The 26,243-nt window shown below is 47.4% G+C and overlaps 1 protein-coding gene across 2 annotated transcripts in view; it reads left to right on the forward strand.

Annotated features, from left to right (window-relative positions):
- Nucleotides 1-26,243, forward strand: part of LOC144770555 (protein lin-7 homolog B) — a 493,355-nt gene that overhangs the window by 107,161 nt on the left and 359,951 nt on the right. The window lies entirely within an intron of this gene.

Genomic DNA, 26,243 nt, shown 5'->3' on the forward strand with positions numbered 1-26,243 from the left:
AGGATGTGCATAGGAGGTAGAGTGGCAGACTGGAACTGGGAATCCAGGTTTGAGCCTCTGCCTAGGCTCTTCCTGTGCCTTAAAAAAATCGCTGCGTGGAGATGGTGTAAAGAAAACATATGGGCACTAACGAAAGGGTCCAAGTAGCGAGGCCAGTCGCCAGGGCATAATCGAAACAGCCATGAGGCGGGATAGATGTACTGCATTAACCAAAGAAATCAATGGAATGCCTGAAGGCAGACCAAGCATCCAAGAAAAAAGTGCTGGGCATGTTCCAACACTGAGAAGATTACATCAAGCCTCGCAGTGCAGCGCATGCTCAGACGCTAGGCTCGACCTAAAAATCAGTGACACACTGTTTAAACTGAGTCAGCTGATTTTGGTCTGGTAGGGCACAATTGTGTTAAACTGTTTTCCGGACATCCTATAGATAACTTATGGACTCTTGGCATACCTGTCTCACTATGATGGTTCTCCTGCTGTAAAATCAATAGAAGCATGAACTGTACACCAAAGCCATGGTCGATACTGTCTGGGCCTGCAAAAAGACCTTCATTCTTTTTGCAGATTAGCTACTATAGGGTCAGTTTTAGTCCTGGAATGGGAATGTCTCCACGTATGGCAAGGATGCGTACCCCTTTGCTGATTGCCTTCATGTGACTTTTTGGCCTCTGTATGCGCAAAATACTGTGCGCGCATTGCAGGTTTGGACCTGAAATTGACTTTGGTTCCCAGCGTCTGACTCTGCTGGTCTTGGAGGGGGAGAAATTGTACCCTATGGCTGGCCATAAAGCTGAAGTCTGTTTTCCGGCCATGTACATGTGTGGGTTTCTTATTTGTCTAATGATATGAACACAATGCCTCGGGACAGTTTAGTAAAGTTTCCATGTGTCATTATAGATCCTACACTGATATCCCTGTGTGAATTTAGTGTATGTATATTGCATGGTAGCGGGACACCACGTTTGCAACTATGCATGAATGCTTTTACCTGTTAAATCCAATTTGGATTGGCACTAGGCTGAAACTGCACAAGATGGAGGTTATGAAACAGCCCCAAACAGTGGAAGTGTATTGCCTTAATTCCTGAAGTGGTTGTAAAGTGAGACCCATGTGTTGAGGGACGGAGGCAAGACTACCTGTTAGAAATTCTGTGACCTATTTAGCAAGGGCTTGTTGATTAGTCAATGGTGTGGGATATGAGAGCAGGTTAGCAGAGACCATTGTTAGTGTGAAGTCTCTAGGTGAGCCTTGGTCCTTCGTTTAAATGTGAGACCTCTTCTAGAAGGCTGATTTTCAGCCTGCTGTGAGGAGTCTACTCGTAGCATAAAGAACCTGTCTGCACAGCAGAGGAAAACATTGAACAGTGGGATTAGAAACCAGTTTGTCCTAGTATCCTTTCAAAAACGGTCTGCATCACATGTTTGAACACAGCGTATAAGTGGGTCCAAAACATCTGTTTAATTAAATTCAAGTTGTTGAGAGCAGCCAATGTGTTCCAGGACTGGTATTGCTCATCGCTAGTCTTCAGTAGGCAGGGGAACTATTCGCTTCAAGCCTTTTTGGGATCATTTGTGGGTCTGCAATAACCCTGGAAGCTACTTGTTGGGAAGGTAAAGGAGAGAGCCTTGTCCTGCAGTAGTGTGGGAGCAGAATCCAGGTGCCGAGCTCTGTGTGATGAGAGAGCAGAGGAAATGGGGTGCCAAGAAGACCTGTGAAGTGCCCAGATTCTCTCTGGTCTCCCAGGTGGAATCCCAAGTCGGATTTAAGTGTCCTCTTCGAAGTAAATAACTGATGGGGAGACTGCTGCAGAGAAGGAAAACATCCAGTGGTGATTACCTTTGTTGCACTTCAGCGCCGCAGAATGGAGTCCTCTTGCCCAGTCTACATGCACTTGGTAAATCCATATCCCTGGGAGACGGACTGTGAACACTAGGCTAACAGTTTCAATCAACAATTTTAGACATCGGTATCGGTCCACAAGAACCTGAATGGGTATTTGCTACAGACTTGTCTGAGTCCAGAGAAGGTAGGAAGCTGCTTTCTTCAACATAGTGAGTCTGCACCTGAGCTTTAATTATGATTACGTCCTGTAGGCCCCGTAGTTTTGCTTTCCCTGTATGTACTGTTAAGTCCCGCTGCAGCCTTAGCCTGAACACTCCGTTACTCGTATTGTATAGACACCAAAGCTCACAAAAGACCTCACATAGAGTAGAAGCACCAAACCCTTCAATGTTGGTAATGTGCAAACCGCAGTCTCGCCAGGCCTGCCACTGCCCTTGGGCCCTGGTTGGCACCGAGGAAAAGCATTAGAGCTGAGAATCCTTCCGTCTCTGAACATGGAGTCCCATTCTCTATGCTTCAGCAGGAGCGCAACGAAAGGCAACAGTGGAATAGTCACCCCGCACATGCAAGATGTCCGCTATCCCAGGGCAGACTTTGCCCGAGAGGAGGCTCACTTTCGAGGACACTCCATAACTGGATGCCCACCCCATCCTATGCCTTCTAGAAGAGTATTAGCCCTCCATTACCTCCTACACTGCCTTCACCTCTTCCAGGTTCCCCCCACAAGGCTCTCTGCAGTCCTTTTCGACCGCAGGCCCTTATTCCCCACTAGAGGACTAGCCCGTCTATCCACACCACACATGATGCATGGCAGGATTACAATGTAGAGTCCCTGGGGACCAAGGCTTCAAGCATGTGGGGGGATCACCTCCACGCCACAACGGCATACCACCAAGTAAATCAACCTGCAGCTGCCTACTGTATAGTACACATGCTCATTATGCCTGTGGATGATGAATTAACTAGTGTAGACACTATCCAGGACCGAGCGTTCCTTCAGTTCCTCATCGTGCTAAAGGGCAAGATTAAAACAGTCTTAGACATCCTTAGAGAGCCTGTAAATCTTGGGTTACAATACTCAAAAAGGAAATGTAAATCGTCACCCTCTTGCCCCTTATACATCAGAGGGCACATCTCCCTGGACTTCCTGGTGGCCTTTACCACCTGTAAGCGAGGTGTGGCCCAAGCTTCAGGCGACAATCCTCCCTTATAACAAGCAGAGTAAACACATTGGCACAGATGGCAAAAGGATAGCAGGCTTCCTGTCACAGTAGGACATTAACTAATGTGAGTAGATGGAAGCCCTACTGGTGCATTTCCGAGATGGTCACAAGAACACTGAGCAGAGAAGTGCAAAGTCATTTCTAACACCACTATATGGTTCGTTTTCGATTCAATTGATATAGCCGCAAAAGGGTAACCACCTCTATTATTCTGTCTCCACTCCAGACTGTATTTCATGTAGAAGTCAAGCAAAAACTCATCGACCTGCCTTTTGATGGCGAGCACCTCTTCTGCCTGCAAAAGAGGTGGGAGTGGCATGAGGGAGGTCCAAAATGTCCTCACTTGACCAACGTTAGTAATACCAGTGTCGACAGCAGGCCTACCACCAGCAAGGGGGAGTATATAGGATACATATTGGGGTACCTTCCGGGTAACGATTATTAAAGACTAAGCAGATGCACTACTCCCCAGGGAGCCTCTACCTCCTCCCTCTAAGGAATCCACTACCTAAAAGTATTGCCTCCCCCCCCTTATCACACAGCACCTGTAGGGAGAGGCTTCAGGAATTTCTTTCCCACTTTCCATACTGATATGGGAAATCACCTCAGATCGGTGAGATTCATCAGTCATCAAGCTCACCTCCACCGCCACCAAACATTCCACTTCAGGCCCCAGAGCAGCTGCTTCAATTACAAGAGGATTTAATGCTCTCCCTTAAAAGTGTCATAGAATCGGTTCTCGCAGCACCAAGAAAAAGGGGTCTACTCCCTATATTTCCTTATCCCCAAGAAGCCGTCCCTTAAGGCCAATACTAGATCTCTGGCCCCACAAGAGGTACATCCTTTTGGAACAGTTTCATATGACTACCCTACAGGATGTTATCGTGCTGCTGCGGCGGCAAGGTGACTTCATGACCACACTTGACTTCATGTCTGCTTCAATATTCCCACCCACCCACCCAGCTCATCTCTTCATTGTAATGGCCATTATTACCAATTCAAGGTGGTACCATTTGGGGCCATCAGAGCACCCAGGATGTTTACCAAATGCATAGCCTTGTTAGTTGACCACATCAGAAGGGGTGGGGGGGGGGGGGGGGGGGGGTTGGCACTATAGTGTTGCTGGCCCCCCGTCTCTACAAATGACTAGTCAAGAGTACAGGCAGCAGTGCTTAGCCCACACCCAGCTGTTATTTCCCTTTTATAAATCCTGGGTTTCAACACTAAGTCCCTCAAGCCACATCAGAGTCACCCTTTTCTAGGGTCCATCCTAAATGCCGTAATTGCCAAGACCTATCCCAATCACCGAAGTGTACAGGCATTCCAGCACCTCCTTTCTCTTCTCTTTTTCAGCACACCTTGTGCACGCTCATGCAGAACAGTGATGTGCCACGTGGGAATGATGGCTTCTTGTATAGTCAGTTCGTCATGCCAAGGTACACATGTATGGGGCAAATAATTTCTGGGCACTGGTCACAAGTGGAGGCTCACTGGGGAATCTAGTGTAAACCGGCACCAGCACCCACCGCTCTCTGCAGTGGTGGAACAACACCATGTGAAGGGTGGGCCCTTCCTGGACCCTTTTCCATAAGTTGAATTGCATGGACGGCTCATACTCAGGGTTGTGGGTTTCATTGTCAGGCTATTGCAATCCAAGGTACATGGTCACCTCACCAACCAGGTATCCACATTCATCACCTAGCTAGCTCTCCGAGTACTTTCAGGTTAAGGTATTTCTGAAGAACACACAACATAGAGGCCATGTACTCTGCACAAGGAGGATGGCATGCTCTCTCCACTGAACCAGCTCGTTTATCATTGAGTGATTCACTATCTGATATACCTCCTAGCTGAGTGCTTCCTTGACTTTCATGACCTGCCCTGGTTCTGTCGTTGGGGTGTTCATGACGTAGACTTCTTTGCCACTCCAGCAAGTGAAAAATACCAAACCTTCGCCTGTACCCTCCTGCCACTTGGGAGCTTGGTTGCATCACAACTCTCAATCGCCATCCCCAAGTCTCGTGCAACCAGTTTCTGGGGCCAAAGGCTGCACCACATCAGAGTTTCACATAGCTATACTCCAGCTCTGTGGATCCCTGCCCCAAGGAGCCTAGAGAAATGCGAATAACCTCAATCACTGGTATGTTTGTTTATCACAAAACATAGTTCATTATTCTTCCAACACCATTACTCTTGGTACTCCTACTTGGGGAAAACATGTATTAATAATCTTTTTTGACATATTACAACGCATATACCAAACATCATGGTGTTCACAAAAAATCAAAAAAATACTCAATCACAGTACTACTATGTGTACAGCAAATACATGAATGGCAGCCTACCTTCTCTTCATTCTGCCAATCACTTTGAACGTGTGTGGCTTTCTCTGTGCTTGAGCCAAAAGTCCACAACCTGAGATAGTCCTTAGAGGGATATATGCACAGAAGACACCTTTGTCCTCTATTCCTTTAGTTTAGGTCCCAAATATTACTCAAGGTCTATCCGCTTGAAAACTCCTCCGATTGAAAATGTTGACATGTTTTTTGGTGCTTATGAGTATGGGCCTCTTCAGGACAGAATGGAAGAAAGCAAAGTGCCTGATGGAATTATGTATACAAACTGTAAGGATATTTCCAGGCACAATACAAACTAAGGTGCACCCCAATAGATATTACATCCCAGGTACCTTAAAAAAAGTGAGAGGCAGACCAAAAAGTGCCACATGCAACCGAAATTACCTTATTAAAAAAAGAAGGAATAATCAAACTCCCTATAACGGTACCCATAGGCGTGTACCATAAAAATAAGCTTTTCGTCTCATCGTTCTAAACACTACCATAGGTGGATCATATGTAATGATGGAGAGGAACTGAGAGGCTCTCCATCTGGAGTACCGCTTTCAGTTTTCCCCTTGATGCCAGTTGGACCACCCAAGTCAGTCTTTCGTCCGGCTCCAGTCATGACTTTGCCTCCTGGCACCCCTACAGACCTCTTCTTAGCCTCTTCCATTTAATGAGGCACTGACAGATACCTTATTGGGGGCTCAGGCCGAACCTTGTTCTGGCACCCAAGTCATATGACAAAATTGCCAGGTGCCATCACCCTGCTTCAGATGACCCTGCTTTTTTCTTGCTGCACACCGTCTGGCAGTCCATGCTTCGAAGAGCGTGTCTAACCCGAACACTGCCCCTACCATTTCCTCAGGTGTGGAATATAAGCAGGTGGAAATGTTTGGGAAATGTGTTTTGCAGCCTGAATCTTTTTCTGAATTTACATGCTGTGCATTGTTCTGCCATCTAGTGGTCAATCGACATAATTGAGACAAGAGAATCTGTTTGGATGCGTATAGTTAACATAGGCAGGGCAGGCGTTATGTTTGGGCCTGTATCGTGACCCATCCACTGCAAAACCCATACGTGTCCAACCATCGTCCCTCCTCGAAGTTAGATTACGTGCATTTGGATAAAAATATGAGAGAGGGACCAGTTCAATAGAGGTATTACCTAAACTACCAAGCCAATTACAGATGTAGGTAGCAACCTGCGGACTCTTAAAACTAACAATTATACAGTCCCCCACACATTTCTTAACGGTAAGCCCAACCCATGGAACCCTTCTAACCATAAGAACTTCTCCTCTTAGGTTAGATGGTAATGGCCTATGGATGTTTAACCAACTGATTACCTTATTGCGTAAAGAATCATGCGATTCCATCACGCCACCAGTAAGCTCTGGTACCCCCATCAGAATCACGGTATAGGCTGCCGCCTCTGGGGGAAGATTTACTGCCTTGCGCCTGGTGTTGGGGCTGACCAACTGGTTAGAACCATTAACTGTCTCGTTGTTTGGTCTCTCCTGGCTGGGTAAAGTGGCCGGAGCAGGTTGCTTCGACCTTCTGGGCACTGGTACCGGAGGCAGTAACCTAGGTGGTGGTACCGGTACAGATTGAAGCGTAGGTACTACGGTATTGTTAGTATTTGTGTTTTCCCCAGGAGGGGTAATGAAGGAATCGGAGCCAAAATGGGTGCAGCAATAGAGGAATGGGTGATCCCAACACTGGCCCCGTGTGCCCCCCGTGTGCTTGCTCCTGTCCCTGACTCAGCGCCATTATTAACACTCAATCTTTCTATAGCCATTAGTCTGGACTCTATGGAATCCAGTTTGATGGTGAGGGGATTCAAAAGGCTTTTGAGGATGTCAGTGAGTGAACTAATAAGGAGCTCTGCGGTGTTAGGGGAGGTCCCACCAAAGATAAATGGCCCGGTGTACACAGGTATGGAGGAGACAGATGACATGCTCGATGTTTCCATATCATTTATCATAGGTGGTATACCAGACGCGCCTGTGTTATCTACAATATCTACCTGAGTGGGCATTATAGAATCAACTTTGGCCCTTTTAGCGCCTTTGGGCTTCCTCGATCTCTTCCTTTTCGATGCAAGATCCCCCCTACAACCCATATGTTCTATCGCTGTTGGGCCCTCCGCCAGAGCCTCAACCTGTACCAACTCAACGGCAGGAGAGAGATCTGCATCAGCAAGAGTGCAAGAGGAGTCTCTGTCCCTGTGCAAAGTCCATGGTGTCCTTAGTTGTTGGAGGACAGACTCTATGGTCTGGTCAATACTATCCATTAATGAGAAGATGGTTGGCATCAAGTAATAAAGGTGTGCTAGTATTGGTTGGTGAGGCCGGGGATGCCAGAGAGGAGTATTCTGCACCCTCTTCAGTTTGCTTATCTAGCAGAGTTAGACCATTGTTAACCACAGATTTTGCCTTATAAAGGAATTTGTCCAAAGTACCTGATACCGCATGAGCAGACTTGCTTCTTGATTCTCCACTGGCCATTATTTAGCAACCAGCGTCAGGACAACAAACAGTCAAACTAAGGTGACAGTGAAAATGAAGCGTTAGGGAGGTGGCCCGGCCCGGCCTCTTCCGTCCTCGAACGGCCTGGAACGGCCCGCCCTTTGCCCGGGCTTAGCCCGGCGCACTCCCGCGCGCGTCCCGCGTGCGCGGTGTAGGGAAGACCTATAAAGGAGTAGGCGTGGCGGGAAGAGTCTCCAGGTCTCCAGGTGCGGCCGGTTGGTCGCCGCACTGACCACTGGGACTCGCAGTCCCGCTTTCCCAAAGCGCCGGTCAGGTCTCTCAAAATGCCCAGGTTGTAGGAAAACAAGAGATTAGTCTCGCGCCTCTGCCCTCACGCCTCGACTGCGAGCGGCTCCTGCGGAGCGGGGGCCGCGAGTCGTGAAAAGGGCTCTGGAGGCGGGAAGAGTCTCCAGGTCTCCAGGTGCGGCCGGTTGGTCGCCGCACTGACCACTGGGACTCGCAGTCCCGCTTTCCAAAAGCGCCGGTCAGGTCTCTCAAAATGCCCAGGTTGCAGGAAAACAAGAGATTAGTCTCGCGCCTCTGCCCTCGCCTCGACAAGATTGTTGTCTTTTTTTTGTGGGCTGCGTCAACCACTATGTGGTGGTAAGTCCATCCCTTGCGTGACGTCAGACAGTGCCCCTGAAGCTCTGTGCGTTATCTTCAGATTCTTTTTTCTGCCGTTGGGTGAGGAAGCACGACCGAGGATCTCCAAAGAACCACAAGAGAAGAGTGAAAGACAAAAGCACAAAAAATCACTGAAGGCCATGAAGATCCAAGGAATGGAGAAGGGGTACCTTCTCAACCCTGAGGGGGAACCTCACCGGTAATACCCACGTGGCCGGAGAATGATGAGGGGAGAGGCAGTAAAGGATCATGGAAAATACCCCCTTTTAAGTTCCGACACCATAAATTTGCACAGACATACCTAAGAGGTATGCAACCTTTGCCTATCGAGGAGCCACAAAGATGAAGGCTGCGAGCCCTGAGCCTCGTGTACTGAAGACACAAGATATGAAGCTGACAGAGGCTAGAACACCACGCAATGGCTAGCACTCATAAGATGCAGAAATTCCAAGAGCTCCATTTATTAAGGGACGAGGAGGAAAACATTGAGGCCAAACCTGCACAGGGAGAGGAGTCTGAAATTGAAGACTCAGAAGCCTTTGCTGAAAAGAGGTAAGAGGCAATGAAATAGCAGAGAAAAAACTGCTAAAGGTGATGAAACCACCGAAAGCCACGGATGCTAACTCCTTGGACTGAATGTCCTCAATGGCAGCATCGGCATCGAAACACCCAAAGGTCCACACAAGCGCAGAGAGCCACACTGGTCCCTACCAGAGAATACTGATTGGGACAGGTCAACCGTAGATGCAAGCAAGTTTGAGGGAGAAGGGACAAGTTTCAGGGCCAGGAGAGCCCTCGAAGTCGAAAATGACACTGCCCATGATCAACGCCAAACAGTGTTCAAGGTTGAACGGAAGAAGAAAAGGCTCTAGGGCGAAATGCTGGCCCTAGTACAGAGGAAGGAGTGCGACGACTCCTTGAGGGAGTTTCACATCCCAACAAAACCTACAGTACACGGGTCGAAGACAAACTGGAATGGAAGCCCCAGCAACCCCAGATCCACACGAGGATTAACAAGTTTTACGAAGGCAAAGATGCAGCAGTCTGCGAGGAACACAGTTCGAGAACACATAGCAGGATGCCTAGTCCCCTGTGGAAGGGGTAGACAGTTACTCCTCAAGGCTTTCACCTCCTGACGACTTGTGCCTGTACAACAGCCTCATCAAAAGGGCTGCAGACACCAATGGGGTGCAACTAGAGGAGGAAGCATACTTGATTTTTGTGAAAAAGTGAACCTCTACCTACCTATGCTCCCCAGCATCCTCGATCAAGGGAAGGTGGCCTTCTGCGGGAATGGAAGACTGCATATGCACCCCTTACAGGAATGGATCTGCAATGGATGGTCACAAGCTGCTGTGACGTTCTAGTGGTTGTCATAACAAAGGTACAGAAGGAAATAGACCATTGGAACTCAGCAAATGTGCACATAGGGAGACCCTTCAAGACACCATCTTCCACTGTGACCTTAACAACAGATGCATCCCACAAGGGTTGGGGAGTACATCAGCAAAAGTTAAGGTCTGAGTACTTTTGAACTCTATGGATGCTTTGAAGCACATAAACTAAAATTGGAGATTTTGTTTTTGCCATGAAACCCTTCCAGGCGCATATAATGGGAAAGACCATATGGACAACACAACTATTCTACCTCAATAAACCACAGGGAATGAAGCCCTTCCATCTGTCCAAACTTGCACAAGAGATATGGAGTTGGGTGATCCTAAGGGAAATCAGGCTACAGACAATCCACCTACCAGGGAAGCAGAACATAAAGGCAGACAGCACATTGCACAAATGGGAGAAGACGCAGGAGGTACTGGACACAGTCTTCAAAATCTGGGGCACAACAAGCATAGACCTCTTCACAAACACGCAAAATGCCAAGATTCACCTCTAGGTTCTCACACTACCAAGGGAAATGCCTTGTTGATAAAGTGGTCGGGAAAATCTGCATACACCTTTTGACCAATTCTCCCTATCTCAAGGGTTCTGGACAAAGCCAGGCAGCCAGGGTCATCGCTCATCCTCCTAGCCCCACAATGGTCCAGACCAACCTGGTACTCTGACCTGCTTGAGACGTCTAAAGGGCAAATGATCTCAATAAGGTCAGAACAGGACCTGCTAACCATGCAAAACTGAAGTGTGTACCATCTGGAACCATCACTCTGTCTGGCAGCATGGCGCCTGAATTCCTAGAATTCAGTAATCTAAGGCTAACCCCCTATGATGGAAATCCTTAGGTATGCTAGTAAACCAAGCATAAGAAAATGCTACATGGAGAAGAGGAACAGTTAAATCTGCTGGTGCGCAGACAACAAGAGGATGCAAACAAGGACAGATTAGGAAACTGTACTAACACACCTCACTCGCCTGATAAATAACGGCCTGACCTATGCATCAGTAAAGGTTCACCTAGCCGGAATAGTAGTTTATCCCAGAGGTTCAGCAAAGAGCAGCCTCTTCGCAGTTCCAGTGAGGAAAAGATTCCTGGAAGGGTCAAAATCGGTGGTGCCACCAAGAGTGGTACAAGCTCCATTGTGGAATCCAAACACAGTACTAACACAATTGAGGAGAGCGTTTTGAACCAATGCACAAGATGGATATAAAACCTCCGACCCTAAAGACAAGTTTCATAAAAGCAATCCCATCCCTGCGCAGAGTCGGCGTGCTATAAACCATACCTGCAGACCCACAAGGACAAGGTGGTCCTTTAGAACAAATACACAGTTCCTAGCATAGGTGCTGGCACAATTCCATGTCAACCAAATTATACAACTATCGGCTTTTTTCCAAGAGCCTAAGAAAGTGCAGTGTACATGGAACATAGGGTTTTCGTAAAGGGTAACCCAATTATAGCCTCTTTTACCTGAGCAAGCAAGAGCTCACAAGTGATCAAGGGAACAATCTCATGATGGATAGAGACTGTAAAAACCTGCTACAACAGAGTGGAAACACATTACCCATACGCCACAGAACACACTCAACCAGAAAAAGGCGCATACTGTTCTCATTCCTAGCAAACGTACCCATTGACTAAATCTGCATGGCAGCAATGTGGTCATCTCCACACACCTTCAGAAAACCCTACTGCGTAGACATCCAAATGAACAAGGAAGCACAGGTGCGACAGAGTACTACAACACCTGTTTGCCAACACATCCACACATCAACCCAAAAAATGGGATAGCGCCACATATTCTGATGCACAGCATGTTAATCCAGATATGGATTCATGCTGCAAAACAACATGGTTACCTGTGTCTAGTATTTGTAAAGTGCACCCTCCTCCCCAAAGGGATATCCTGGAGCTAGATCATACTTTGCTGGTTCCAGTTAAGACCTTAACACACAGCAAAGTATTCGGGTTTCTCCAAAATACTAATAAATCTGGCACTGCGCATACATTCTGGGGAAGATTGTTCCAGTTGGTTGCTGCCAAAAAAATTCCAAGGTCTGCAGCCTATTTTAGGTTTTTTATTCTTCTGCAAGTTATTAAAGCTTGATTGGCTGATTGAAGATTTCGATCTGGCTTATAAAAATTGACTCTCTTCCTTAAAATTGCTGGGCCCTTATTATGGAGTGCTCTGTGCGTATGGCACATTAGCTTAAAGCTTGCTCTTTTTTGACCTGGGAGCCAGTGCAGCTGATTGACACAAGCTAAGGCTGAGCACCTGATCGATTTGTTGCAGATCAATTTTGCTGCAGCTCTCTGAATACTCTGGAGCCTTGTGCATAAATACTCAGCCCTGCTCACATACAGTGCATTTTCATAGTCCATCCTACTCCTAATCCAACTTGAACAATATTCCTTCTCCATGCCACTGGAATCTAGCGAACGTTTCCGCCGGGTATGTAAAAGAACCAAACTGATCCTGCATACTCTAGTTACTTGTTCTTGTAGGGAGAGCGAGTCATCAATTCAATTTGTGGTTCTAGAGCAGAGTCTAACAAAACTGGCAACCAAGAGTCATTCCAGACTTTGCCAGCTCACCAAGAAAGCAGTATTTGCTTTATCTGCATTAAGTTTTAGATAATAAGTCTGTAGCCAGCCAGCCACTTCTGAGAGGCAGTCAACCAGATTTCCCAGAGTCTCTGCCTGCTTATCAAGGGAGATGATCAACTGGATATCAGCGTACATAATCTCAAAACCCTATGCTCTCACAATGATTATTGACGGTGCCAAATAGATTAAATAAAGTGGGGCTCCACGAAGATACCTGAGGCACCCTACAATTCATGTTTCGAGAGCTAGATGGAAACGGGGGTATCTGCTCAGCAAAGGATCTATTACTTTGGAATGAACTAAACCACTGCAAAGTGGACGAGTGCAACTCCATTTCATGCTTTCTTTGAGGCAAACACAAGGAGATGATGGAGGGAGTGCTGAAACTTTTCAGACACTCACCTCCAGTCACAGATTTGGGTTGAATCCATTATCGTTCTTTAGCTCACTTCACCACCCCAGTTCAGACACAGCTTTATGCAAATCAGTCATCACATTGTGCCTCATGGGAACAGTCCTGCCCGAACTGCCAAGCCATGTCTTCCCTGGACTGGAAACAAGCATCCTTGGTCCGGTTTTGGGCTAACAGCCCTCATCAGCCAGGCTAGTTTTAATCCAGTGGCAAAGTGAGCAAGGGACCCACGTCTGGGCATACCCTGCCAACTTGGGTGGACAAAGCAAACACAAGGAGATGATGGACGGAGTGCTGAAACTTTTCAGACACTCACCCCCAGTCGCAGATCGGGGTTGAATCCATCATCATTCTTTGGCTCACTTCGCCACCCCAGTTCAGACACAGCTTTATGCAAATCAGTCTTGACCCTGTGCCTAATGGGAATAGTCCAGCCCAAACGGCTAAGCATTGTCTTCACTGGACCATAAACAAGCATCCTAGGACCGGTTTCGGGCCTACAGCCCTCATCGGCCAGGCTAGCTTGAATCCAGTGTCAAAGTGAGCAAGGGATTCACATCTGGACAAACCCTGCCAACTTAGGACGAACAAAGAAAACACAAGGAGATGATAGACGGAGTGCTGAAACTTTTCAGACTATCACCCCAAGTCACAGATCGAGTTTGAATCCATCATCGTTCTTTGGCTCACTTCGCCACCCCAGTTCAGACACAGCTTAATGCAAATCAGCCTTGACCCTATGCCTCATGGGAACAGTCCAGCCCGAACTGCCAAGCCTTGTCATCCCTAGACTGCAAACAAGTATCCTGGGACCGGTTTCAGGCTAACAGCCCTCATCAGCCAGGCTAACTTGAATCCAGTGGCAAAGTGAGCAAGGGACCCACGTCTGGGCATACCCTGCCATATTAGGGCAAACGCTGCTAGGATACTGTTGAATGCTGCTGACACATCTCAAAGAATTAGCGCAGCAGCTTTGCCATGGTCTACTAGTCCTAACACTGACCATCACTTGGATTCACTTGCGACGCCCCAACATCCCCAGAAATGGAAGATTAACTAAAACTGTGAGAAGAACAATACCTATATTAAAAAAAATAAAAATAAAATGGAAACTGGAAAAAAGTGAAATGAATCTGAAGATGATAACCAATCACCGGACTATCCAGGGCAATTGCTGATGTCACACAAGGGATGGACTTACCATCAAATGGTTGTCGACAGACACTAAAGTTTCCGGACCCAGCCTCTAGATGGAGGAATAACGCGCAGCTTCTGAATCCATAAAATTCTTCAAGCTGTAAAATTACTCCTACTGGTAAGCAACCCCTTCATTTTCCTCTACCAGTCTGGCACGCCAATCAGTTAATGCCAGCTGCTTGTTGGGCCTTTATTCTCACACCCTTTGGGACTCCGTGGCACAAGACTTCCCTTGTGTGCCTCAAGAATTCTGATTGGTTATCGCTCTGGCATTTCAAGACTATCGTGATGCGACCAAGTTCACAATTTAGTCTTTGTGAGGAAATGAGGGTGTACTCACCTTGTAGGACCCTCCAGTTTTGTTAGTTAACTCTTCAGCTCATCCCCAGGTAGCTGTGGCTCTGAGCAGCAAGGCTTACGCAAAGGAACACGTGTTAAGCATTTAAGCCACCAAAACAACTGAAGAATTTGAAAAGACAAAGAAATCAGACACTAGTTAAAACAAGCAATGGCATAGCCAATAGGTCTTGCTTTTGGCACCTTCTAAGTATTTAGTTATGCAGCACAATATCCTTGGTGCAACAACATCAACTGTTGTGTGGCTAAACACTTATAAGGTCCCAAAGGCGAGACCTATTGGCTATGCCAGTGTTTGTTATTTTTTGTTCTTGGGGGAAACCGGGCTAGTGCCAGGAGGGTCAAGGGTGAGTGGCAGGGAGGTGATGAGTGAATGCCAAGAGGGAAGGGGGTGACTGTCATTCCATGGGGGTGAAGGGTGGGTGCCAGAGAGGTGAGGAGTGAGAGCCAGGGAGATGAATCGTAAGAGTCAGGAGGGTCAAGGGTGAGTGCCAGGGAGGGGAAGGGTGAGTGCAGAGAAGGGGAAAGTATGAGTGCCAGGGGTGAGGGGTAGCTGCCAGGCCAGGGGGTGAAGGGTTAGTGCCACAGAGGTGAAGGTTGAGTGCAAGGTCAGGGGGATGAAGGGTGAGTGCCAGGGAGATGAAGGTTGAGTGCCATGGAGGTGAGACGTAAGAGTCAGGAGGGTCAAGGGTGAGTGCCAGGGAGGAGAAGGGTGAGTGCAAGGGGTGAAGGGTAGCTGCCAGACCAGGGAGATGAAGGGCTTGTGCCATGAAGGTGAAGGGTGAGTGCCAAGGGGGCGAGTAGTGAATGCCAGGAGGGACATGGGTGAGTGTCAGGGAGTTGACAGTTGAGTGTCACGCAGAGTCAATGCTGAGTGCCAGAGAGGGAGAAGGGTGAGTTTCAGGTGTGAGGAGTGACTGCCAGGCCTGAGGGGTGAAGGGTGACTGCCAGGGAGGTGAGGGGTGACTGCCAGACTGCAAACAGTAGTGAACTGGGGTCTAGAAGGTGGTGCGGAGATCATCACCCGGTGTGTGCCAGGCTGGGACGCACCAGTGCCAGGCCAGACTTGGGTGGATGCTAGAACCTCTGAAAGACGGGTGCCAAGTCACTCGTAACCTTAGTACAGGAGTGGGGTGCGCAGGAGAGAGTAACATCTTAAAACAAGAAACTATTCAAAATCCTGAACACTCCACTTTATGGTCTTGCAACGATCTTGCAACCTTAAGTGGAAAATAATTAGCAAATGAATGGGCTTCCGTAGCGGACTTGAAGCTTGTTACAGCAACTTATAGAGATAAAGTTTGCATTGCAAATAAGTCAAAGCTAGCACAATTTGAATTAGTAGTGGTAAGATTCGCAATGAACTAGAGACAAGTTAAAAAAGCATCCCAGAATTGAACCGAGGATACGGAATAATAAAAATGGGGGCAATATTGGTCTCCTTTTCACAGCTGACAGCCATAAAAACAGGGTGTTGTGGAGATCTCGGATTCTGTAGTAGGGGATCTCTTTAATAGTCATAATCTTGTGAATAGTCCCGCCCATGTGCGTGGACCCCGGCGCAATCAAAATAGTCTCTTAAGTTGTCTTCTTCTGCAGTCCTGCATAGACACTTAAGAGAAAATCAAAGACAAATAATGCAGCTTAAAACTACAAGGCTACATTGGCCAGCACTTCATCTCAAAGTGAAAAAGATAGCCAAATATTATTAAATTTTACACACTTTGTAAAATTTCACACCTAGATAAACTCCCCTTCACAAAATTCCTTTGTCATGATAGAAAGGAAGGGTTGGACAGACAAGCCCCATAGGCTGCCATTATGTGTCTGGAAAAGGGATACCGTGCCTTTAAGGAACTCTCCAGAGACCCTAGGTATCCCAGAATGCACAGCCAAAGGCAAGTTACTTTCAGTTCTTTTTTCCAGCTCCTGTTAGCAGGACCCTGGAGCATTGAGCACTACCCTTTTGGGTATATCTTAAATTTTTGGAGCTTTTCCAGTGATTTGAGTGTTTCACTCGATGTTTGGGGTCTTCCTCTTCCAGTTGCTGTCTTTTTTTTAATCAGTTTTGCCACCTCTATATTGTCGAAATGACAGCTTTATTCGACAAGTGTCCTGACTGTAGTAGGAAGAAGGCTAAATCTGACCCCCACAGAGTGTGCATACTCTGTCTCCCTTCTTCCAATGTCCCTGACTCCTGTGATATCTGTCACTCTTTCTCCAGGAGGACCCTGCATGACAGGGAGAAGATTTGTCTCCAAGGCCTGGAGCAGAGGAGGCATCAACAACCAGGTGGGACTTCTGGGCATGGAGGGGCTCAGTCATCATCCTCTGCCCATGCATCGGCCTCTGGGGGGCTTCCCAGTCAAGAAAAGGCCCAGAAAAGGCACCGGTCCCGGTCGACGTCGAGAGGTATGACTACCATCTGTTGCCCGTCGACCCAGGGATCTGGGTCAAAGCGACGTCGACGTTCAGCGTCAAGGGGTAGGACGTCGAGACCTCGGACGGGGTCGACGTCGAGGACTTCACCATTTATGTTGTGATGAGTCCCGAAGAGGCAGGAGCTCGCTGTCGAAGCGACACCGCCGTTCGCCATCAACGTCGACGCGAAGCTTGACGTTGAGGAGAGAAAGATCGACGTCAAGGCGAAAACACTCGACGTCGAGGAGTTCATCAACGTCAAGAAGAACGATGTCGAGAAGAGAGACGTCGAAGAGGGACAAGTCGATGTCGAAGAGGAAGTCGAGGCCCAGAACGGTGTCTAGTGCCTCTGTGGTTAGCGTGTCATCATCATCGGCGAGTCACTGGTCGCGGCGGCGCTGGCGCTCATCCTCAGTGAGGTCTACCTCCAGAGCATCCTGCCCAAGGCCTGCTCGTAAGAAGAGGTCACTGGACTCTGATTATTACCCGGCCTATTCGCCCTCATGGCCCAGAACTCCTACGCCTCCTGCTCTTTCACAACTTCCTCCTCCACCACCTCCTCCTCCTCCTCCTCCGCCTCCTCCTCCACCACCACCACCACCACCTTTTCCTCTTCCTCCTCCTCCACTGCCTCCACTACCGAAGCCTTTGGTCCCGTCTCAGCCTCTTCCGCAGCCTTCTGGGCCAGTGGTTCCTGCACGGCCCAGAAAGCCAAGGTCAAGATCCAGAGGGAGGCATTGCTCTCGCAGTGAGCGTTGATCTTCGACGAGGTCACGTCATCGTCGGCGGAGGGACAGGTCACGGTCCAGGTACACGGACTCGTCCAGTGACAGGAGGTATTCTCCCACTTTGTCGGACTCTCCTCGTACGAGAGTGTCGCCAGTGGATGACATTGTGAAGTTCCAGGATGTGCCGCTGAAGGGGGCAGCAAAGTTGGGAATCACACTGACGGGGCCCACCCCTTCCACCTCTGTGATATTTGAAACGTTGCAGCGCAGGCACCTCTCTCGCCCTTTGCTGCCTTTGGTGCCAGGACTGGTAGAACCGGCCATGGAGCTGTTTCTGACGCCGGCCTTGGTGAAGTAGGCACCTTCTCGGCTTCAAAAGAAGTACAGGCCCCCGGATTCGGATCCAGCGTTCTTTAGATCAGATCATGTCCCGGATTCTGTCATTGTGAGAGCGGCCAAGAAGCAGCATTCTATTTCCCCTTCGTCTACGGTTCCTCCCGACAAGGAGAGCCGTCAAATGGATTCGTCAGGGAGAAGAGTCTGCAGTACAGCTGCCATCGCTATGAAAGCTGCAAGTTCGTCAGCGCTTTTGGATTGGTATGACCGCTCCTTGTGGGAGGCCCTGCAGCAATTCATAGAGCTCCTCCCCAGGGACAGGAGAGAAGACTTCCAAGAGATCTTGAATGAGGGCATGATGGTCTCTAATCAGGTTGTTATGAGGAAAATTGAATTTTGCCCTGTCATGTGTCCCTACGTGTTCCCCATCGTATGTTATATGTGCATGATTAATATGCATATTTACCCCCTTGACCGAATAAAGACGCAATTATAGTTGTGTCCAACGTTAGTATGCCAGTTATCCAGTCCTCCTGAGAGCAACGTGATTTAGGCTTTTAGGCCTATGTTGCCAACGTCTTTACATTGTGCACGTTAAATCATCGAGTTGTCCCCGTTTCTAGGCCTCACAGGGCCCGGACACCAGATTCAAGCCTCAAGTCTCCTGAAACCACTCCGAGGAGCGATGCAGCCCCTCCCGCATCCCTGACCCTTCACTTACTTTCTGCCAAGCAGCGCGGTGCCCGGCCTGGCCTACCTGCCTGTCTGCCAAGAATATGTTATGCTTACAGTTATCAGTTCAGCTCCCCGGCTTCACATTCCTAGCTAACGAACTGCATAAACATCTTCATCTATAGTCTAGTCTTCCTGTCTCCATGCAAGAGAATTACTGAATTAATATCCATAGAAGATTCATAGCACACGCAATACATAAAGAAATATATGCATGCACTAGCCTTAGTGACAAGTAGCCTTTGCCCTGATGACTTTTAGATTCAAGCAACATGTACTCCAAACACAAGATATCAGATATGCTATAGGTACAGGTCGTTCTGACATCCCAGACTTTAGTCTCCTCTTCTAGTGCCAGAAGTCAGAGCCCCCAGCTCTCCCCAGTTACACGTCATGGCCCGTTTGCGCGCACCAGTAGGTTAAAGGTTCCAGCTGCCCAGGTAGCCCCCTCCATGTATCCACCCACTTATGACACTTCTGTGACGTTTACATCACATGTCTCCGTGCACGCCCTGTGCACGCCTTCTTTTTACGCCCATATGTTCTTATCTTCCGTTTGTCACTTGTTACGCCTACTGTATTCAATGCAATTATACTGTTTTACTATATATACTGTATGATGTTAATATGACATTGGGCTTTTCTTTTCCCTTTGTCCTGTGTCTGTCCCTTCCTGAACCTTTGCGGGTGATGGAACCCGATGGTCCATTGGCTCGAGCCATCTGATTAAAGCCCGTATGACTCAGATACCACGGATTCTGCCTCTTATTTATTGAGCTATCCTTTTCAGTTAATGCATAGAAAAATAGTACCGGTAATTATTTATTTATTTACCACATAATGGCGCCCGAACAGGGACGAGCCCCTTCCCCACGCGCCGGCGATGTAACGCAGGCCCCCTGACCCTTCTACAGCCGTGACGGACCCCTACTGTGCACGTGCAGATATTTCTGCTTCAAGTCTCCCTCAGGCCCACGGAGGAGACGGAGACTGCGGTCCGGCATCCAGACGAGGCGGTGAGGAAGGCGGATCGTCCCGACCAGAGCCCAAGCCGAGAGAGCAAGGTCCGAGGTATCCGGAGGCCCACCTGTTTCCGAAGCCCGAAGCCCGAGGCGCATGCGTAGTGCGTAGCAGTAACCAGACGTCGTAGCTGTCCAGTCCAGTCCAGTCCGAGGCCTTCAGTTTTGCTTCCCGGTGAGTACCGTTGCTGGGAACGTATCTAGACGGGTTCATTAATTTGTACCCGGTCCGACGGGTTTGGGTACACAGATCCGGTCCGACGTGTTCACCTAGGTGGATACGGTATGACGTGTCTCTTTAGGAGACCGGTATGTTCTGTACTGTTTTAGCAGTGCATCCAGTAATTCTAGTAAGTCTGTTCTCGAGAAATTCAAGTATTATGTTTTCAATGTATCAGGTAGTATTCTGTTCGAACTGTTATTAATGTGTTTTTGATGTCGTGGTATGAGTGATTTGTCTGCTATTCATTACTGTGTTCATTGTGTATTGTGTTCAAGTTCAAGTACGGTTCAAATATGCCTTTGTTTTCGAAGTTAAGTCAGATAAAAACCAGAAAAGGGTTACTCGAAGAATCAGTTCCTGTCCCTCCCAGGGACAGTCCTGGACATTTCATGTATCATAAGCATGGCTTAGATGCCATACTGTATCTAGATTTATGGGTGGACTACACCAAAGATCTCGAAGAGAAATATAGATGGCCTGTTTCAGGAACATGGGATGCCGAGTGCATCATGAGAGTAGAAGAAGCATTATGGAAAAAGAAAGCCAGACAATCCCAGAAAGATGCCATAGAATTGTGGCGTAAAGAATCGCATAAAAGAACTGAAAAGGAATTCAGAAAAGCAGAACTAAGTAGGGAATCCTCAGAAAAAGCCCAAGAAAGGGAATTACTAGAAGAAGGTGAACGAGTTAGAGCAGAACAATCAGACAGACAAAGAAATGCCCTTATTAAAGGTATGTATCCCCTTCTCGCCGAGGGTTTGCCTAAAGCGACCCCGGAAACACTCTGTAATTTACCGCCACCATTGGTCCCGACTAAGCTACGTCATAAACCGACTGCAGCTGAAATCTTCCTTTCTTCCTATCTAGATGACACTGTCCCAGAATATGCTAATCCGAATCCTACTCCGCCTGTTCAAGTTCAACCTCAGCACCCTGTTAATAACGTAATCACTGTGCCTCCAGACGTGGGTCCCGGGAATCCTGTCCATGTGCCAGTACCCCAGGACCAACCCACATTACGTACACCTACTTTACCAGTCACGGCACCAGCAGCCGCACACTCAGTATTAATTGACGATTCTAGTTCAGGAGGAGCAGGGGGAGGTATTCCTATCACCCCGCCTCAAACAAAGCGCCTGACGCTGAGAGATATTGCATTAACATTTAGACAGAATATATCATTTCATCCGAACAGGGGAGAAACCAGAAAGTATTCACGAAGCTATGGCACACAGGAAAGTCGAGATTCAAGACATGATTTTACAATTTCTAATAAATTGTTTAATAAGAGAACAGGATCGTCCTGATAAAAATCCAGAAGAGATGAAAGTCCTGATAAGATGGAGTGACAATATAGCAGACGGAAAACACAAGACACAGAATAGTATAGAAACGATGTACAGAAAGATTCGTAAAGAAATCATAGGTATACACGAGAGGGAGAAAGCAAGAATAATAGCAGAGAAAGAGAATGACTCTTCAGACGAAGATGTAGACAACGAGAATCCCACCAGAATAGCGTATGTAGGTAGGACGAGACCTTCTGATAGACACACACGCCTAGACTACAAGAAAGCTTTTCCTCCTCCCGTACCAGAACAGTGTTCTCTTGAACAATTATTCCAGGCTACCGATAAAGTTCTGAAACTACGAATAGGTTACAGTGAGCTTAATACCATGCATGAACAAGAACTAGCCCGATCAGCAGTTCGATGGACTAGTGATTCTACCACGTTTTCAGACGAAGTAGTGGCTCAAATGTTTCTGAAGCTGCCCCCAGCCGAGCAGCGACTGGTGGGTATGTACATGATCCAGCACCTCATTACACTGTATGAGGATCAGCATTCTGATCCAGGTCCCTTATATAATGTATTGAACGAGTTACTCCTAAACAGATGGAAAGGTCTAGGTACCGATTTAATTAGTGTCATTTTAGAACAGCGCCACAAATACAGAACGTTCCTGACTCCGCATTTTGTTCCTGTTTCACCCCCATTCTACATAGATAGACAGAATCCGTTGCGAGAAGTGCATCCTGTTAAGGGAACGGGGGGTGAGCTCGAACGAGTATTTGTTTACACCCCTATAACGAAAATAGAACTACTCGAAATGAAGAAGTTAGTGCCCTGTCACGATAAAGATCCAGCAGGGTTCCACCGAGAGTTAAAAGACATGCTCCGTATGGGAGAATACACGTATCCCGATATCATCAAAATGTTAAAGGTCCTGTTGCCTGCGGGCATATGTGAAAAACTCAAAGAAAAAGAATGGGAGGTGGGAGAGAAAAAGATTGACTGGACCGCGTTAGAGAACGAAGATAACACACGAGTCCCAGGTACTGGTCTTGGGGATAAAGCCAAAGAATTGCCCGAGTTGTTAATACAAGTCTTGCCAAGATTACTAGCCACGAAAAAGGAAGACTGGGATGCCATCTCAGCCTGTAAACAGAAACAAGACGAAGACACTAGTGATTTTTATTCCAGATTTGAGAAATGTTTCATTATTAATAGCGGTTTGAAAACAAGTAGTGAGTCGTATCCACATCTTTTTGTTACTAAACTAGTTGAGAATTCTTTACCACAAGTTAAAAATCGAGTATTAAAAGTCGAGAGTACCTGGCAAGCTAATACTCCGTCCCAAATGCTACAGATGTTACAGTATCACCAGAACAGAATCAGGGAAGAGCAAGAACACGAAAGGAGACGTATGAAAGACACAAAAATGAAAGTACTAGTTGCACAGTCTGTTCCAGCAGATAGTCAGAAGAGGGGTACGAATCAAACTAGTCATTCTGCAGCTCCCGTTAAAGGGACATGCAATTACTGTAAACAGCCAGGTCATTACATAAACGAATGTGCAGTTCTGAAACACAACATAGCTACTGATAAGACGAAAGAAAGACCGCGTCCTCCTAGACAGGAACATGTTCCGCAAAATTCGCAACCACCGCAGAACGCACAACAGACAGTTACAGTACCGCAGCCTATAGCTGCCACACAACACGTTACACAACAGATGTACCAGTACGCACAGTCAGATTATCCAGAATATCAGCAGTATTCATGAAACAGCCTAGAGAGGGAGGTTGGCTTGCCTCTCATCGAGGTTCCTGTAGATCAAGAGGGTCCCTATGTACACAGTCAAGTATTAGGGAAAGACAGAAAGTTTCTGATTGATACAGGGGCAAGTAGGACTACCATCAGTCATGACGAGGTTCCAGGGGCTCCACTCTCAGGCTCAAGAAATGTTTCCCTGGGATTTTCAGGAAAGCCTATTGTTAATGAAATATCGAAACCAGTTTCCCTAGAAGTTGGTCCATTGTCCCGAACTACAGACTTGTTACTTACGAAATCATGTCCAGAAAACTTACTTGGTATTAAAACATTGAAAGATTTAGGAGCTGTAATTTGCTGTTCTCCGGAAGGAGTGAGATTGTTTTTACGTGACTTTAAAGGTCATTATGTGTTACGAGATTTTGATCCACGATTACTGAATGTACCACAGCATTTATGGGCGCAAGGTCCAACTGATGTAGGTTGTATGCATATTACACCATATCGTGTCACTCTGAAGCAAGGTGTTGTATTACCACGAATTCGACAGTACAAATTGCCACCCGAGGCTGTAGCAGCCTTATCGAAAATCATTGACAAGCTCATTGCTCAAGGAGTAGTTGTAGAAACTGACTCCAATGTATGTAATTCTCCTATCATTCCGATTCTTAAACGTACTGACCCAAATGCACCTCCAGTTTATCGATTAGTGATTGACCTCCGAGAACTCAATAAATGTATCATACCTCAGTACCCAGTGGTTCCAGATATCTCTTCCCTATTGACTGCCATTGATTCCAAAGCTACGTTCTTTACTGTTATTGATCTCAAGAACGCATTCTTTAGTGTCCCCATTCATCCAGACAGCCAGTTCCTTTTCGGATTCTGTTTAAATGGAAGAAGCTATAAATTCACACGGGCTCCTCAAGGTTTCACAGAAAGTCCTAGTATTTACAGTCAAGCACTTAAAAGATAACTAGACAGTATTCACATGCCAACTGACACTGCCCTGCTCCAGTATGTCGATGATTTATTGATCACAGCCCGTACAGAACGTGACTGCGAACGTGCGTCACTGACAGTCTTGTATTTCCTGGCAGAGATGGGGCACAAGGTGTCCCCTTCGAAACTGCAATTCTGTGTCCAGCAAGTGGTATACCTTGGACACTTGCTGTCCAAGAGGGGTAGACAGTTGACACCTGACCGTATCCAGTTAATAGCACATCTTCCACAGCCCAAGACACAGAAGGAGGTACGAGCTTTTATCGGCCTCACTTCTTACTGCAGACAATGGATCCCTCAGTACGCATATCTAGCCAAACCACTGATACAGTTGACAACACAGGAGGCAGCCACATCGACTGTCCTCCCTTGGACCCAGGAACATACACTTGTTTTCAATGAGTTAAAGAAAGCTTTATGTAATGCACCTGTGTTAGCGACACCAAACTACAGTAAATCTTTTACACTTTTTGTTACTGAACGTGATGGTACAGCATTATCTGTTCTCACGCAAGATCAAGCAGGACAACACAAGCCTTGTGCTTATTTTTCTAGCACATTAGATCCAGTAGCCCAGGCTCTGCCTGCGTGCCTCAAGTCATTTGCCGCCACAGCTCTAGCTATCAGACAAAGTGATTCCATAGTGTTAGGACACTCCCTGACAGTACAAGTCCCACACTCCGTGGAAGTTCTGTTAAATCGAACACAGACTCAGCACTTGACAATTGCACGATTAACAGGATATGAACTGACACTGTTTCAGCCACACATAGAAATCAGACGCTGCAACATATTAAATCCTGCTACACTGTTACCTTCGATTACCTCAAATCCTGCCACACATGACTGTGTGGAAGTTATTAACACCATGACAAAGCCAAGACAAGACTTGACGGACATTGCATTACCTGACCCAGACCTGACACTTTACGTGGATGGGTCATGTATGAGAACAAGTACAGGAGAATTAGTAGCCGCGTATGCAGTAACTACCGAAACTGAAGTTATAGAAGCACATCGTATTGACACCCTGTCTGCTCAAGCAGCAGAGCTCATCGCTCTGACCCAAGCCTGCATACGAGCTAAGAACCTGAAAGTAAACATATATACAGATTCACGTTATGCATTCAGAGTCGTACACGACTTTGGAGTACTCTGGCAAGAAAGAGATTTCATGACCTCTCATGGAGCCAAGATTCAGCATGGCCCCCTCATTCAAGCTCTGTTAGAAGCAATACATTTACCGAAAGCCATTGCCATTATGAAGTGCAAAGCACATACGAAAGTCACTGACACCATTTCCCAAGGTAACGATCTAGCAGATCGAACAGCCAAGCTTACAGCTCAGACTCCAGACATCCCAGTTAACACAACAAAGACAGATGTTCCATATCAGACGACTTGTATGACAGTTAAGGACCCTACACAAGACGTACTAGACATCCAGACACATGCTACCCCAGACGAGATCAATAAATGGTCTGAACAAGGATGTGTATAGGCATTTATATAGCGCACTACTTACCCGTAGGGTCCCAAGGCGCTTCGACCGCTGCGAAACCCTTCCTGGCTTCCCTGAGAGATGGTCCCTTAATGGGTATCTCCAGGGTGAGACCAGGCATCCCCGGCGGTCTGGTGGGGCCGTTAGTGAAGATGAGGCAAGCTAATGCCCAGAGTTGCCGAGTGTGATCGCTGATCAGAGTGGCACCGAGGCGAGAGAATTATCGAGTCCGCTGACCCTGGTCCAGAAACCTGCCGCGCCGGGAATCGAACCCTGGTCGCGGGCCGTCCTCTGCTCTCGGGTCTGCCGCCTCTAACCAGTGAGCCACACTACTTCAGGAGGGGTCCAGACAGATCAGGGATGGTTGACGAAGGGAAAAGCCACATGGTTTCTCCCCGACTCTATGGTTCAAGTCATTATTAATACAGCACATAGTCCAGCACATTTAGGAGAAAAAGCCATGTTAGACAGTATCCAGAACCTTTGGTTTAACAAGCATTTACGAGCAGCAGTGAAGCAGAAAGTGCGTACCTGCATGATCTGTTGTCAGTTCAATCCAGGTAAAGGTGTTCCGGTGGAACAAGGTGGATTCCATCCTCCTGACCACCCTTTTGAAGTCCTCCAAATGGATTATATTCAGATGGATCGATGTCGAGGTTTCAAGTATGTCCTCGTAGTTGTATGCGCTTTGTCCAGAT

Source organism: Lissotriton helveticus, chromosome 7 (assembly GCF_964261635.1).
Source record: "Lissotriton helveticus chromosome 7, aLisHel1.1, whole genome shotgun sequence".
Lineage (NCBI taxonomy): Eukaryota > Metazoa > Chordata > Amphibia > Caudata > Salamandridae > Lissotriton > Lissotriton helveticus.